Consider the following 15,610-nt stretch of genomic DNA (forward strand, 5'->3'; position numbering starts at 1 on the left):
AACACGTGACGAATCAACATCACTGTGCCGCTGCTGGACCTCTGCGAGCCGCGGAGCTGCAGGGCTGGCAGAGCAGCGGTGCCCGGGCAGCGCCGCGGCCGTTCCCAGGGCGGGGCAGGGTCACTGTCCGGGTGGGCAGCGCTGGAGGGCAGCGCAGGGGCCGCGGCCGCTGCGGGAGCCGCGGGGCCGGGAGCCTCCGGTACAGGGCGCGCTCGGTGAGGCCGCGGCGCTGAGGGGCCCGCCCGGCGGGCACGGCCGGCACGGCTGCGGAGGGTGCAGTGATACGCTCGCAGCTCTCGCCCTCAGACAAGGGCTTCTCGCCGCTCCCGGGGCGCATCGGAGCGCGCTGCGGCCCCGCCTCAGGGGAGCGGGGAGCGAAGGCGCCGCAGGGCGGAGGGAGGGAAGGAGGGAGTGAGGTCCGGGGCCCCTCCCTGCTGCCGTGCAGCGGCGGCGGCCCCGCTTCCCCCGCGGGACTGAGCGGGGGACCCGGTCCCGCCCCGGGGGCGGTCGGGGGCGGCCGGCCCGTCCCCTTTAAGCGTCGCGGCGGAGGGTCCCGCCCGCTCATTTCCGAGCACGCAGGAAGTGCAGGCGGGCTCCGCGCCGGCCCGCGCGGTGAGTACGGCGGCACCGCGCCCCTCCGCCCTCCCGCTGCCCCGCACCTCTCCGGCCCCGCGCCCCTCACCTGCCCGCCGCTCCCGGCCGGCCCGCCGCCCTTCGCCGCTGCCGGCAGAAGGTGCCTTGCAGCGCCCCGGAGCGCTCCCGGCCGCGGGCAGCGGCACCGCGGCGGGCCCGGCCCCATGTCCTGGCTCCATGTCCCGGCCCGCACCCGGCGGCCGTGGGTCCGCGCAGCCGGGACCGCCGGGGGCTGCCCCGACCGCCCTGGAGCGGCGGCCTGGCACACCGGGCCACTCGGTTGTACCGTAGCGCAGTCTCAATAATAAAATGAATCTGTCCCTCACGGCTGCGTTTCCATTGTGTTAGCTGGCCGTAGGCGTGCTGGGAGCGCGTTCGTGCAGCCGCAGGCAGCGGGATGCAGCAGGCGGCCCCCCCGCGACAGCGCAGCGCTGGAGCGGGCACGGTGGCAGCGCCCGGCCGGGCTGTGCCGGGCTGCGGAGGGGCCTTTGGGCTTGCTGGGGCCGCGAGAAACCCCCGTTCCTTCCACCACCCCCCCCAAAATAGGTGAAATGATGATGAGGGTGCGTAATTATCCTCAGTGGAATGTTGGACATTGTTTAAACTATGCTTTACATCTCCGGTTTTGTCAGACGTGTTCTTGCTCGGTAAATTCTGTGCTCTCACAAACTGTGAGAGTTTGGTATTGAGCATAAAAAGATTGTGTAATTGTCACTAGTCAATTAATTCAGAAATGCTAAAGCAGAAACAGGGGATGTTGCAATTTGCAAGACCTTTTTTAAATCTAAGTATGTAGAAATTTAAACTTGGTAGTCCATATTTTCAGTGAAGTGTAGTCAGTGTTTATTATGTGGTTTTGTTGTTCGTTTTTGCTTTTTTCTCTTCAAGTCCCTCTGTCAGGTGGAAATTGAGTCGCTGATCTCTTCTGCTAAACTTGTAGATGATGGATCAGGACTAACTTTATTGTCTTCTCACCGGTAACTCAGAAGAACTGCAGAAAAGAGAGGTTGTTTCAGCACTGAGTCAGTATTTTACAGTTTAAGGTCATACAGTAGAAATACCTTTTTTCCCCCTTTTTTCTTTTCCGTACAGGCTGTAACACTAGGCTTTGTAGGACATTTTCTTCTTTTCCAGCATGCACTAGCTGCAAGTTCCTATCTTGTTTTAGTGTGTTTGAAGGAAACTTCTGGCTTCCCTTTATTTATTAGCTAGATAGAGGGTCCCCAAGGACCACCAAAGACAGCAGATTGGAAATATTCCCAGTAGCTGTCAGTGGAGGTAGATGTGTTTTGTGGAGAGGTGTTAGCTACGAGGCTCAATTACACCCTGAGGCTTTCATGGGAGACTCTACCAGTGAGTCCTTATCAAAAATATCAGGAGACCTGCACTGAGCATTGCTACAGAACCAGTGTCCTAAACCATCAGCAGCTCAGCATGGGAGGAGGAGCAGTGGTTGTTGAAGTACATGACTGTATGGCCCAAACAGACATTCTTTAGCTTGTCTGTTCCTGGAGAGAACATGTGAGAACTTCAGTGTGATTAAGATTAGTTGATCTTGAATAGCTCTTTTCCTTCTTGATCCCATGACTTTGTTTCAGCGTCTTTCTCAGGCTTAAGGAAGGAAGGAAAGAATAAAGGAGAGAAAGAAACCCCCAAACCTGTTGGTACAGCTGCTATATTGTGGTAGAAGTTGCACCAAATTACTCTTGAATGTAAATTCTTTGCTTTTATGTTCCAACCCCAGGATATGGGTCTTTCCAAGTCAGTGAGAAACATCATCTGAGGGCATGGTTAAATAGTAAGTAGCTGTGGTCTCTTACCAAGAAAACCCACAAGCATATTTGGCACAAGAATTTAATCCCCTGCATCACAATCTGCTACTTCATGCTTGCCAGAAGCATTCTGTGGACCTCTTTATAAAAAGAATCCATCAGAATCACCTGAACTTTTAAAAGAGATAAAACTAAACTCCCAGGAGGGCGGGTATGAGAAATATGAGGTCAGTTTTTTTCACTGCAGAAAACAAATTGCACAATATTTTTCTTGTCTCTGAAGCAGCTTGTCATTATGAAGCAAGCTTCATGACTTGCAGTATTTTCTCCTTAAATAATGCGGAAACAGGATCACAGAGGTGGGATGAAAGTCAGGCTTTGGATAAGTGCTGGAACTGATAATATCCTTGGCTTTTTGTTAGCTCATCTGCCCTCTAAGAGATCAGCCATTCAGAATAAAAGTATGGAAAAAGGCCATAGTAATTTTGCTTCTGGAAAAAATAATGTAGAAAATAGGCAGGGGTTTCAAGAGTACAAGACTTAAAAAAAAAAAATCATTCTCAAAGGACACATTGGGAAGAAAATATTTTCAGGAGCATATTGTTTTTTAAAAAAAGACCAAACCACAAATAACTGTGCTTTATCTATGTATCTAATTATGTTCTTTTAAGCTTAGTGCTGGAAATGGGGAAATAAGACCAGAACTCACAAGGTGTTTATAAAAGAAATATAATGCTTTTTGAAGGGAATGGGAGTATAGTTTTATTTCTGAGTTGGAACCACAGCTTGTAAGAAGAAATTTTTGTGGAAGGGCACTTCTTACTGTCTGCCAGAACAGCTTCATTCTGAATGATGATTAGAAAAGCCCAGCACATCCATTAATGTTATAGTTCATGAAAAAAAATCTGAAAGTGTGCAATTACTTTAATATCTTTACTTTCTTTTTTATTAAGCTCTTTAAAATTCTGGTTTCAAGGGCAGGAAAAATTCTGCAAGTTACAGCCTTCCAGTCATGAGTGCCTTTTGGTGCAAAAGTAGTTGAATAGGGTACTGTTTTAGACCCTCGTTTAGAGGCCCATTTTGGGTGCAGCTGGCTTCTGCTTTTATCCAGGCCTTTTAAAAAAATTTATTGTAAGGCTGCAGGTATTTTGTGCATACTTAAAAATGTAGACAGGCAAGTTATTCAACTTCGTATTTCTTGGGTATCTAATACATTGTGGTGTGTATAGTCTAAATTGGTGATTTTGATGGTCACTGCTAGCTGAGAAATTTTGTTTCAAAGAGAGTAACCAGATAATCATTGCAGTGACTATATGGGACATTAAAGGAAAAAGGAAGATGGCTTTTTTTCCCTAATCCTTGAAGGTGTTGCATGTGGAAACATGGCACACTAAAATACTTGCGAGAAGCTTACACTCTCTCTGCTGGCACTGGGCTGTCTATGCTGCAGCTCTGGGTTATGGTAAGGCTGGCAGGGGCCACTTGCTCCACAATTATTTCTGAATGGGGTGTGGTGGAATAATATCTTGAAACAATCTCTGCTTTATCTTACTTGTTTTAAAGGCTCTTTCCATTCACACACCAAATCCTCTAAAAGCAAATTGATAAAAGTGGCATGTTATTTCAAGCTGTAAGTACAAATGTGAGCTCTGGAAAGAGCATCAACAGAGTTGGTGTTTCAGAGTGAAGTTCAGAGAATCCAAATCAGATGATGTGAGGAAACTATCTTGTGGGGAAATCTTGTATGTACTTTTAAAATCTATTTCCTGACAATCATCTCCAGCTGTAATAAAAAGTGACTGTAGGGATTGGCCTGTTTACTGATTTGTGGCTGCCTGCAGTTTAGGTGCTTTCCAGCACAGTGCTCTTGGGTCTGATAGCTTCCTGTAGCCCTTCCTGTGCTCCTGGGAAGGTTTTGGTCTGGAGCCCATCTCCCTGCTCAGCCTGCAGTGGAGGGTGCCCGTGTCTCCTTAGGGAGGTACATTTGAGGAGAGTGTTGGCAGCTGTGTTGGTGGACGACAGCAGGGGCAGAGCTGCCTCTGTTTTACTTCAGCCTTTTCCCCCCTTTAATTCTTTCACTGGTGGAGTGAGTGGGTGGTGAAGGGCAGGTCTGTCTGGCTTTTGTTCCTACCTTTTGTCCTCCCCTGTACTAAATGGTAGTGTTTCACTCGTGAAGCAGCTCCTGGCAGAGGATCCTTCTCTTTTGGTACTGGGCTCTCCAGTAGGGATGTCACTTAGGGCAGCTGTCCGGAAAGCACAGATCGGCACCCAACAGCCGCCATACGCATCCTGCTGTCAAAAGTGAGGCTTCCCATCAGCTCCTCTACCACGGCCAGAAATAACCTAAAATGTCCATCAATGCATTGCTTCAATAGGTGGAGGGGTAAGAACATTTACCTGTGGGAGTCTGAGTACAAGTACACACTTGGCAACTAAAGAAAAAGTGCAGAATGGAAGTGCTGTAGCTGTCTCAGCAGCGTAGGCATGGCTGGGCTGATGGTGGGGGACGGTTTGGTGGGCAGACACTTTCGGTACTTGTTCTCCCAAAAACTAGGGAAAGTAATCTTACTCTTCTCTGGCATACTGGAGGGAATTTCATTGTTCAAGGAAATCAATGTGTGAGTTGTAGAGCAGAAGTAAAATTCTCTCATGGCTAACATATCCTCTGGAGATGGGTCCTACCTACGTACTTTTAATGGCTGTCACCGGCAGCAATTGTCTCCTTTTGCTGAATGTAGCTCCGGGCTGGTTCTCATGTGTTCAGAGTTAAAATAATACAATGCAGAACAGGTAGGAATTAAAAGTAGCTTAGAAATACCATACTTGCAGTTATTGTATTTCCAAGTAAAATTGCTGAACAGATTAAGTTCTTTTATATAGACATGTGCTTCTTGTATTTAACTCTCACAAATGAACATCAACCACAAAATGAGGTCAGTATATCTGCACTATTAATTGTGATTTTGTCAGGATAATAGATTAATGTTTTCATAGAAGACCAAAATTATAGGACACCTGAGTTCTCCAAAAACTTGTATACGAACCTACAGCAGTTTTGTATTGACTAGTCCCAGTTCATTGTGTAAAGAAAAGGACCCTAATAGTTTTTCCGATGCCAGTTGCCAGAGACGTGAAAGGACAGTTCTGACTTTCAGGTGTGTAATTGCAGGAAGACATGAAAATTTAAAGCTGATGGCTGAGGTGCTGCTGTACAGAGGTTCTGAGCTAATTCTGTTGTAGGTGTTTTGCTTGTAGTATGTTGTGTGTGATAGTCAGTTGCAGCCAGATCGGTAACCAGGCAGATTTTCTGCTCCCCCAGTGCTGGTGTGTGGTGTTTGCGTCTTCTCCGTAGAAACTGCAGAAATAATACTTGGAGAGTTCTGGGTGGAGTTTGTGTTGCTGCTGCAGGGGCAGGTGTTGAGCAGTGATGCACAGGAAGCAATTGAAGCTTGTTGGGAGCACTGCTGAATTAAAGCAGAGGAAATGATGTAAATGAGCTTGTGCTTAGAAGCACACTGTGAAAACACCAAGTGCTAGTCTTGAACACTGTTCAGAGTAAACCCACAGTTCTGAGGCTAAGTCGTAAGTTTCTGTGAAATAAAATCTGTCCTGTAAGGGTGTTTTGGGTGACAGCTTTCAGATGACTTGTGGTAGCACTTCTGCTGTCTCTTAAAGGTTTCCCCAAGCAGTGGTGTCAAAAAGGGTGGCACTTGACAGCACTGTTGATGTTGCTCGCTGCCCCAGGGGCAGCAGATGCCTTGCGTATCTTGTGCTCTGGTAGAGTGAAAATTAAGACTGCTGAGTGATGGTAGTATAGTCCATCTTTCATGTGTTCTGTGAGTTCCTGATACACGCAGAAGTCTTCTGAAGAAGAGACATACAATTTGTGAAGTAGGAGGATGAGTATTGTTTGCAATCAGTGCTGGCTGGACAGAGGCTGGCAGGTTTCTTCCCAGCACAGTCAAACCATTGCTCCAGTAAGATGCCTCTGCAGGGCAAACTTTGCCCCAGTGCCCCCAGTGTTTGGCAAAGGACTGGGTGTTAACATCCAAAATACTGTATTAGATTCTGCTATGAAATGCTGCTATGCATGTTTCTTTATATTGAATTTTTTAAGTTAGATTTTGGACAGAATCCAGTGTTTTTGAATTCTTTTGCATTTAACTCTTCAGAATTCCTCCTTAGTTTAAGGTCCTAAGCTTCTATTAGGTGGACAGGTGGGAATGATAGAGATTTAAATCAACTGTGTGAGGAGACAAGAAGGGAATAAAAAAAAAAACAACTCTAAACCAGTGTTCAAACAGTGTAGTAGAAGTTGTTGCCAGTAGAACTATGTGTTAAATATGGCACTTGTGACAAGTGTCTGTGGTAACAACTTGTGGTGTCCCTGCTGTGAAGCAAAACAAGCAAAAATAGGAAAAAAAAAGTAATGAATTAGGAGCACAACAAAAGAGTGCAAGGAACCTGCAAAAACTCTTTGCTTCTCTCCCCTTCAAACCACAATGATCTCTTCCTGAAGAAAAGGGGAGGAAAGGCAGTTCAAGTGGTCCAAAGACTGACTTCAGGGACTTGAAAAGAAAGCAAGAGAGGTGAAGCAGCATAATGCAAATTGTTCAGTATTTGATGTTTCTAGTTGTTCATATTGGCAACTTTTTCAATACAAGAAAAATATCAAGATAGATAGTTCTGACAAGCTGCTGGCTTTTCTGCTTCCGGTGAAGCTTGGTATTGCTAGTCCTTTAAGAGTAATTTCATGCTTAGTTATAATGTTAAACTGAAAAATTACAGATGACATTAGCTGTGCTTCTGGAATGCACCAGATGTTTCTCAATTGTTTGGCATCCAGCTTTCATGGCTGGTGACATATTCGTGGCTGATTTGTTGTGCTGGAAGCAGAACCTGTTTAGCCTTTCTAAAAACATTTGTAGTTTGTGTTCCTCCTTCCATCTTTGATTGAGGATGCAGGAATAGCAAAGTGAGCATAGTTTTGAAAACCACATGTGAATTTAAGCTAGCTGATTCAGTTTTATTTAAGAAAAAATTGAGGGTGTTTGATTTTCAAAGCAGCATTTTCTCAGGATTTCTGGATCAAGTAATATTTTAAGCTGGTTTTCCTTATTTTAAAACTCTCAGGCCAAACTACCACTTGGACAAAATGCACAGAAATGTCTTCCAGTGGTCACTTCAGGAGTCTTCAAACATGCACTGAGGAGGAGACTTATGTACAAATATTCCCTGGTACAGGTGGCCCTCAAAAAATTTGGCAATAAATCATAATTTTGGTGAGAATATTCCTGTGGTGCATAGTTGTCCCACAAAACTTTTTTATTAAATTTAAATCAATTTCCTGTAAACATTTCTGCTTTTAAGATGGATATTAATAGATGTTTGAAAGTATTTTTTAAAAAGTTGGATACACTTGAGAATTTAACTTATTTCTGTTTCCACTTCAACTGCTACAGCTGCATCATAGTCTGGAATATTACATCCTTGAAAACAGTGTCACTCTTATCATAGAAAAAAATTCAAAAAAAGGAAAAACTTTAACTCCTCCACATTATTAAGACAACTTGATTCTGGGAATGTAGTTAGATGTGGAACTCAGGTGAAGCAATTGCAGGAAAAACATGTTATTCTCATCTCTTTGGTTTTGCCAGCCACTATGCCACAATGGAAGACTGAAGTCATTCTCAGTGGTTGGTTTTAATAAATAGAACATGGCATCAGTGAAAATGTAGGTGTGCTGTGCAAATGCTGTGCATGTGAGCTGGGATCACCAGTTACCTTTTACTGCACTGTTGCATTTGAGGGAGCAGGCTCATCTTGTGTGGGGGAAATATTTAGCTGGGGCCTTTTCATTTGTTTAGACACTTAGGGTGCCTAAAGAATATTTCACTTTTCCTCATTCACTTTGATTCAAGATGATGCTGAGTTTCTAAGTGTAACTGGTTTTCTATCCTTCTGAAGCAGGCTGTTTTCTGTGCTAAAAAGCTCTACCTACAGCATTACCTTTTTGAAGACCGCTGGGCATCTTAAGTTTAATTTCTGCCTCTTGCTGCAGCTGTCACTCTGTCCTACAGAAAAAGTATAAACATCTCCCAGCATGTGGCCTAACAGAGACTACTGTTTATCCTCGAAGATTAGCTGCAGTGGCTGTTAAAAGTGGGATTTAGTTTTGCTGAAGCTGTCTTCCACAGACTTCTTCCCTTCATTGGGTGTGCAGTGTTACACAGGCTGTTGGGAGACTCTGCCACCTTTCAGTGGACAGACTGCTGGGTATGGCTGCTCATTTGTGCCCAGGAACTCAAATGCTGCTGTGTTATAATTTATGCAGCCCCTTATGGGGACTGTGTCCTTAATAAGGGTTTAACAAAGCCTGTTGTAAAAGTAGGACAAATTCTTGCCTAATGCTAATGTGAAAAACAACATTACTTTCAAGATGCTGGGAGTACCAGGAGAAAGATCATCCCTGATAACTGTGCTAAGATAGCTCTTGTGCTTCTGTTCTTGTTTCTAGGTTGAACTCTAGCAACCAGCAAAATAGGTGCAATAAGTGTAGTCATATAAAACTGCTGTTCTGTTAATTCCCTGACAATAAGAGGAAGAAGACATGCTTCACCAAACTCAGAGTTTGTGGTTTTCTTGCCAAATTTAAAAAGAGGAATAGCACCAACAGCAGTGCAGAAACCCCCAAACTAAATAATGTAAGCGATAGGAAAAGCTGTGTCATACAGAAAAGCTACTGTCTTGTGAAAGCTGAAGGTAGAAGAGCTTTTCATGATAACTGTTTGATAATAGTTTTAAAACAAGCAAGCAAATGAAAATCCTTCAGTTGGTCCTACCTAGGACATTTTACCTAGTTTTTCTTGCCAAGCAGATGTCTCTCTTCATAAAAACAATAAAGTGTCTGAGAGATGACTTTTGTTTCCTGAAATGGAGTAATACTGACCAGTGTGGTTAAGGTGTAGCTGGTTGGGTTTCAGTTTTAATTCAGCATTTTCCAGACAACTGGACTTGCTTTGGAATCACTGGAGCCAAAGCAGGGCTTCTATTCATAAGCTCATTGCTTACTTTGGATTAATTATAAAGTAAATAATGTGAATAATACTGTTCTTTCATTTGTCCACTTAACTGTGTAATGGACTTAGTTTTGTTTAGGAACAACCAGTGCCAGGACAAGCAATAACTTGCTTGTTTCTCTCACTTATAGGAGATAAAACTGCTTCAGCAAAAGGCTGCTCTTTTTCCTTGTTATTTCACAGTAATTATGAAAGAATTGCATTTAAACCGCTATAGTCCAGTTAATATTTCCTTCAAGCATGACAGCATGACTGCTTTTTCCAGGCATTGTCATGGCAAAAACACCACCATTTCTAGGTTGTTGGATATCACCTTCTGCTTGCTTTTTCTGAGAACAGAGGCAATAAACTCCACAGTATTTCCTATTCTGTCATCTTGGCAAGCTGATTTATTTTTTGGCCATGTATATGGGGCAGGGAAGGGGTGTGTGCTGCATGAGCAGGATGGGTCCTTCCTGCAGCCCCCAAGGCCTGTGTTGCTGTTGTTAAAAACACATTACTGGGAACTTGAAACTGAGGCAGAAATTGCAGGAGAGAGTTTGGGCAAGCTGTAGAGAGCGTGACTTGCTTGATGTTCTTGATTTCTAAGATGATTGAACACCGATATTAAAATGAAACCCTACTCTTTTCTATGTTTCTGTGTTTTAAAAGTTAGTACAAAGTGTGTTGCTTCAGTTGCATATGCTGAAAAGATGTAATTAATAAGCAGGATCTGGTCCTTGGAAAAGGCAGGGTTTTTTATTGATTTATCTCTCCCTGGTGTTGAGAGTGAGTTGATCTATCACATGAAACAAGGGAGATAAGAAACCCGATATATCTTCCCTGTATACTGCAGTCTCTAACGTGGCAATGGAAATTTGTGGAGGTTTGGTCTTAATTTTATTTTGGAGCACAGCATTCCTGCTGGCAAAACAACAATGTTGCTTTTTGTAAGAGAAACCTTTTGCATGGAGAATATTATTTTTTGAGTAATAAATCCTGTGATAGTTGCACCCTTCACTGAAGTAACTTTTTCCTATGGTTCCCATACCTCAACTACTTATTCCTGGTGTACTGTGAGTTCTAGAATGGTCCTCATGCCAAAGGCATGATTTTTTTTTTTTCCCCATTTAGTAATTAAAGAAATATCTGACATTACCTATTGCAGATATGCTTGGGCACTTTAAAATTCATTACAGGCTGTTCATAATGTGGACAGTTCACCACTGTTCATTTTCTTCCCCATGTCTTTCATTAAAAATGAGATGAGATGCTCAGTGATGAGTGTACAGTCATCATTGTTCCTGTTTCCTCCATGGGACACTGGCTTTGGCAGAGGAAAGGAAATTGATGAAAATCAAGAGGTAGCTTGAAAAATTCCTTTTGGTGTCAACCAGGTAAGGTGAGCAGCAAAGCTGAAGTTCAGTGCTGACCAACTAAAGGGGGGCGTTGGGATGAATTGGAGCAGTGTGTCATACCCTAAACTTTAAAAAAGTTGAAAATAAGTTGCTGCATGTTCTTGATGTGATTGATTTACCCTGTTGCAATGTGTACAAGCAAAACTTTCAGGTTTTTCAGAATTCAGTGTGAAACTGGTAAGGTCTAAAATACTTTGTGATTATTTTCTCTTTCATATTGGTTTTGTTGAATGCGGGTTGTCTCCCCATAAATTGGTAGTGCCTTCTAACTTCTCTCCCATCCAGCAGTGCATAGGTGTGTGTGCTTGGGAGGCAGAGCCATAGCTGAAAGCATATCAGATGGCAGAATTATAATAAAAAGATGAGGTTTTTTTTTTTTTTTTTGTCAGTAAAGAGGGTGAGGTTCTTGAATAGTTTTCCATGGAACATGAGAACTTCAGCAGTTAATTATTGTGATTTTTTTTTTTTTCTCTCTTCCTTATAGCTGACAAGTCTGACTTAGGTACTGGCTCAACTAGAACTGTGTAATAAAACCCTGGACAATTTCTTTTGTCTTTTCTGAGGCTATACCTCAGACTGTCTAAGCAGAGCTGAAGTGATGTGTACTTAAGGTACGGTTTGAGGTTTTTCACTCCGGGGTTTATGCAGAGATTGTCTGCAACAGCAGATTCCCAACTTACTTTGTGTTTGGTTTCAGCGAGTGAGAAGATAAAGGTGTGCCCAGTGTTCCTTTAACATTCCAAACTATTCTGTTCTCAGTGGCACTGTTCTTCAGAATAGGAAGAGAATATGCAAGGGATGAGATTGGACCTTATGTTTTCATTGTATCACTTGCCAAGAAGAGAAATATGTGTGTGGTGGAGGCTTGAGACGGTGAATATCTGTGGCATCTGGGTGAAATTATGAACAATAAAATAACGCTCAGCTGGAATTTCATGAGCAGCTAAACAGTGTCCATCCAGGGCATGCTGAATGAAAAGGGCATGTCTAAAGTAAAACATGCTCACACAAGGAAAGTCCCCACAGTCTGGCATGAAGCCAAGTGCATACTGAATTAGGTCACTGCCTTAAGTGTGAATATTTCCCCACTTCAGAAAGATGCACTCATCCTTTGCAACAAGGAACAAAAACAGAATGCTAATATAATTTTTAAAAATGTAAAGCATTTTCAGTTAGCATGCTGGTCTATTCCCTTGTGCTTAGAGAATCAATGAAATTGTTTGTAAGGAACAAAAACATTTCCATTGTTGAATATACAGAAGGCCCTGGAAATGCAGAAAGAATTAGCAACCAAGTGCCTCTGGAAAACCTGGAGATCTTTATAATAAGACTTGTATAAGCCTCAGATGTCTCATTCTTTGGAGATCATACAGATTACTGCAAATAGACTAATTCTGAAGAACTGATAGGCGGTTAAATACCAGCATGCAATATCAGGTGCAATTTAAAGTTTTGGAACTTCATCTTTAAGCACTGAAATTCCAGGAAGTTCTGTGTGATTACTAATTATCAGGTAATCTTACTGTCCCTTTTTATACACTTCAGAATGTTCCATGTAACCCAATTAGTTTCCCTATTGTGATTTTTGGGATCCCATGTGTTTTTGCTTGTTCTGGGGTTTCACAGCCTGCTTTCTCTTGTAATCATGTTCTACAGCCTAGTTACTGGAATTCCTAAAGTAGGACTGTGCCAGACCAAATTCATATCAAATTTTGGTTGTAAATATAAAAAATCAGGGTGCTTTCCCCCCCCCCCATTTCTCTGAAAAGAGAAAATAGTGAAATAGAGTGCTCATAAGCTCTCCTTTTCCAATGGAAAAAAAAAGGAAGGGAGGTTGTTACTGCTTTCACTCTGTGAAGTATTCAAGATGAAATGTGTCTTACTCTTTTATGATGATTCCCTCAGCAGAAGTAGTACTGAAGGAAAAAAAAAAGATGTCAATTGGCTCAGTTCCCACTGCTTTAGCAAACTAACTTACCCATTCAGCTCTCCATGTGCAATTTAAAATTTTAATGTTCGACATAAGTGGTTGCACAAACATTCCTGGCCTTTAAAGGCCACAGTGAAGCTCTAGTGGGAAAAATGCCTGTTCTTTATGATGAAAAAATGGTCAAACATAAATAGGCAATGCCTGTCTCTGTAAAGGGCTGTCTTGTTAATGAGATTGTCACTAGCCCATAGATAAAGCGTTTCAGCTAATGAAGGAATAATTAGAGCCAGAATCTAGAAAAGTACGAGTGAGCTCGTGTGTAACTATGAGTGTAGTTCTCATTGCTTCAGGAGTGGGTTATTGTATCTCTTCTCTGAGCACCCCTCGGACAACAGTGCTCCCCTTACAGCCCTGTGCTGTGGACAGGTGAAGGGCAGGTGGGAAAGGCCAGGAATCTGCAGATGTCCAGCAGCGAGTCCCCTCGGGGTGTGGTGACTTCCCTGATCCATGCTTACCATAGTGATGTGTCTGTTTGGCCGCAGTGAGGAAAGGTAGGAAGAGTAAGAGGTGCTCTCAGTGCCCCCTGCTATTCTCTGAGGGGATCTTAATCTCCTGGTACTTTGTATCCTCTTGACACCACATCAGGAGATCTGTTCTCCCTTCTAAGACATGAATGAGACCTGAAGAAACTTACTGACTCATCAAAGTTGAGCACAGGGCAGTTTATTGGTGCAGGAAGAATTGACTACAAAAGCCTACTAGAACTAATGCTCCATCTTCAGGGGTATCGATCTGTCAGTTAACAACAATTAGAATAGTTGGGGCTTGATTTACTGATATTTTTTGCAAGTTAGATAGTTTGATCATTTTTCAACATGCCTTTACTGATTGAAGATGTGTAAGCTTCTGCATGGAGTAGCTTTACTGAGGTTTAAAGAAACTTACGGTTCTTTATGCTATTAATTGTGGCTTCACCTCTTGCAGTCTAACAGAACAAGAATTCAGTAAGAAATGTAAAAAACTGTCATATGATCATCTTTGTACTAAAGAAAGCTTGGGATGATATTGGGATGATTTCTCTGAACTGGTTTTATCCTGTAGAATTTTTCTTCTGTCTCCCTTGATTCATCACTGGTCAGTAGTCTGAGGATACATCTGGAGTTGATCCCTCTTTATAGGCATTCAACTTGCATTTATATAATACTGTGTTTATGCAGTGAGGAGTGACTAAATTATGGCTTGTCTGAACTTGAAAGGATGTTATCTAGTATTCAGTTGATAAAACTGTTACTTATTTTGTACCAAAGTCTCCAGTAGCTTTCCATGAGTTCCAGAAGCTTCAGTTTCAGATGAGTAATTGCCTTTAATCTGCTGTATTAAGAATTTCTACAAAATCTGTGTAAATTATTTATTAACAGGGACTTTACCACTAGAAATACTAAAAACTGCTATGAGCACTCCTATAGACTTCAGCTGGACAACTCTAAGGTATGCAGCTCTTGCCAAACTTGGTGTGGATGATACGCCTGCAAACTTTGTGTGGCTGTGGCAGGCATTGCTGCTGGTGGTATGAATAAGTCACTTAGTCTTTCAGGCCTTGCATTTGGAGCTTTATGCAAGTGAAGATGCTGAATGTGCTACCACCACTGTTCAGGGGTACCTGATTTGCACTGGAGCAGTATCCTGCTGCTGGAAGCTGAGTGGGAAGGGAGGAGTGTCACAAAGACACAACTGGGGAGACACAGTGCCAGGTGTTTGCTGTAAACACACGGGGAGCACTGTGGCACCCTGACTGACTTGCAGGGTCAGCACAAGATGGGCTGGGTGGCAGCTGGCAGTGTCTGTCTAGCCCATGTAGAAGCAGTAAGGGAGTGAGCCTTTTTTTTAGTCTCCTAAGGATAGTGGAACTAAACTGGGAGTCTCAGAACTTCCCCCAAACCATACTTGCATAACGCAGTCAAAATGGATGTAGAGCTAATAGATCCCTGGATAAATTTTAATGAGCTTCACTTATTTTATACAAGCAAATTTTAAATGAAAGTATTTTATTAATGTTGAAAGTAGACTAACATGCATTGAGCTTAATTCTTAGCATTTTATGCTGTCATTAAAGAGGCCATAAAACACTTAGCTGACTCTCAGTGCTGAGTAGGACTTTTGGTATCCCCCTCTTGCATAACTGTGGGCTGTTTCTCTGGTCTTTCCCTCTAGGCTGGTTTGGTCAGTCAAGTAAGAGTGTGACCCATGCAAATGGTCACTGCCTCTTCATGCTAGCCTAACCATACCAGAAGATGGAAATATTAGCAGATGGCTAATCTCAGGATCCCTTTCATCAGTCAGGGATTGACGTTTGAATTTTAATTTCTTTTGAATTAGACTTGATCTGAAATGCAGTTTCTGTAAACTTTGATATTTAAATCTATAATACTTTATTCATGAGTGAACAGTTATACCCTGAAAGGTATTTACTTAAAGTAAAAGCAAATGAAATTGCAAGCTTCTGCTGTTTCAAAATAGTAAATGGATTTTTTTTAATTTTTTTTTTTTTAGTTTAGAGGAGTAGGAAAGGCATGGGGTTTGTTGTTACCTTTTTTCCCCTCCCACAGAGTAAAACAAAAAACCCAGGAAGGAATGGGTGAGTTAAAACAATTGTGAAATAAACCATGGTGAGACTAGAAGAACCGTTACTGCTTTGGCTAGCTGTGTGACAAATGCATTTCATTGGACTGTCCATATTAGTATTTTCCAGGCGCTGTGTCAGAGGGAGTTGCTGGTGGGTAATGCAAAGGAAAGAAATGC

At 42.8% G+C, this 15,610-nt stretch overlaps 1 protein-coding gene across 1 annotated transcript in view; it reads left to right on the forward strand.

Annotated features, from left to right (window-relative positions):
- Window positions 1–384: 384 nt before the first annotated feature.
- The window catches only part of CSGALNACT2 (chondroitin sulfate N-acetylgalactosaminyltransferase 2), a 32,275-nt gene continuing 17,049 nt past the window's right edge, over window positions 385–15,610 (forward strand). Inside the window, exon 1 of the mRNA XM_053949545.1 lies at window positions 385–612. The gene's annotated coding sequence lies outside the window, so the exon portion shown is untranslated. The remainder of the gene's footprint in view (window positions 613–15,610) is intronic.

The sequence above is a fragment of the Vidua chalybeata genome, chromosome 8, assembly GCF_026979565.1.
Source record: "Vidua chalybeata isolate OUT-0048 chromosome 8, bVidCha1 merged haplotype, whole genome shotgun sequence".
In the NCBI taxonomy this organism is placed as follows: Eukaryota; Metazoa; Chordata; class Aves; order Passeriformes; family Viduidae; genus Vidua; species Vidua chalybeata.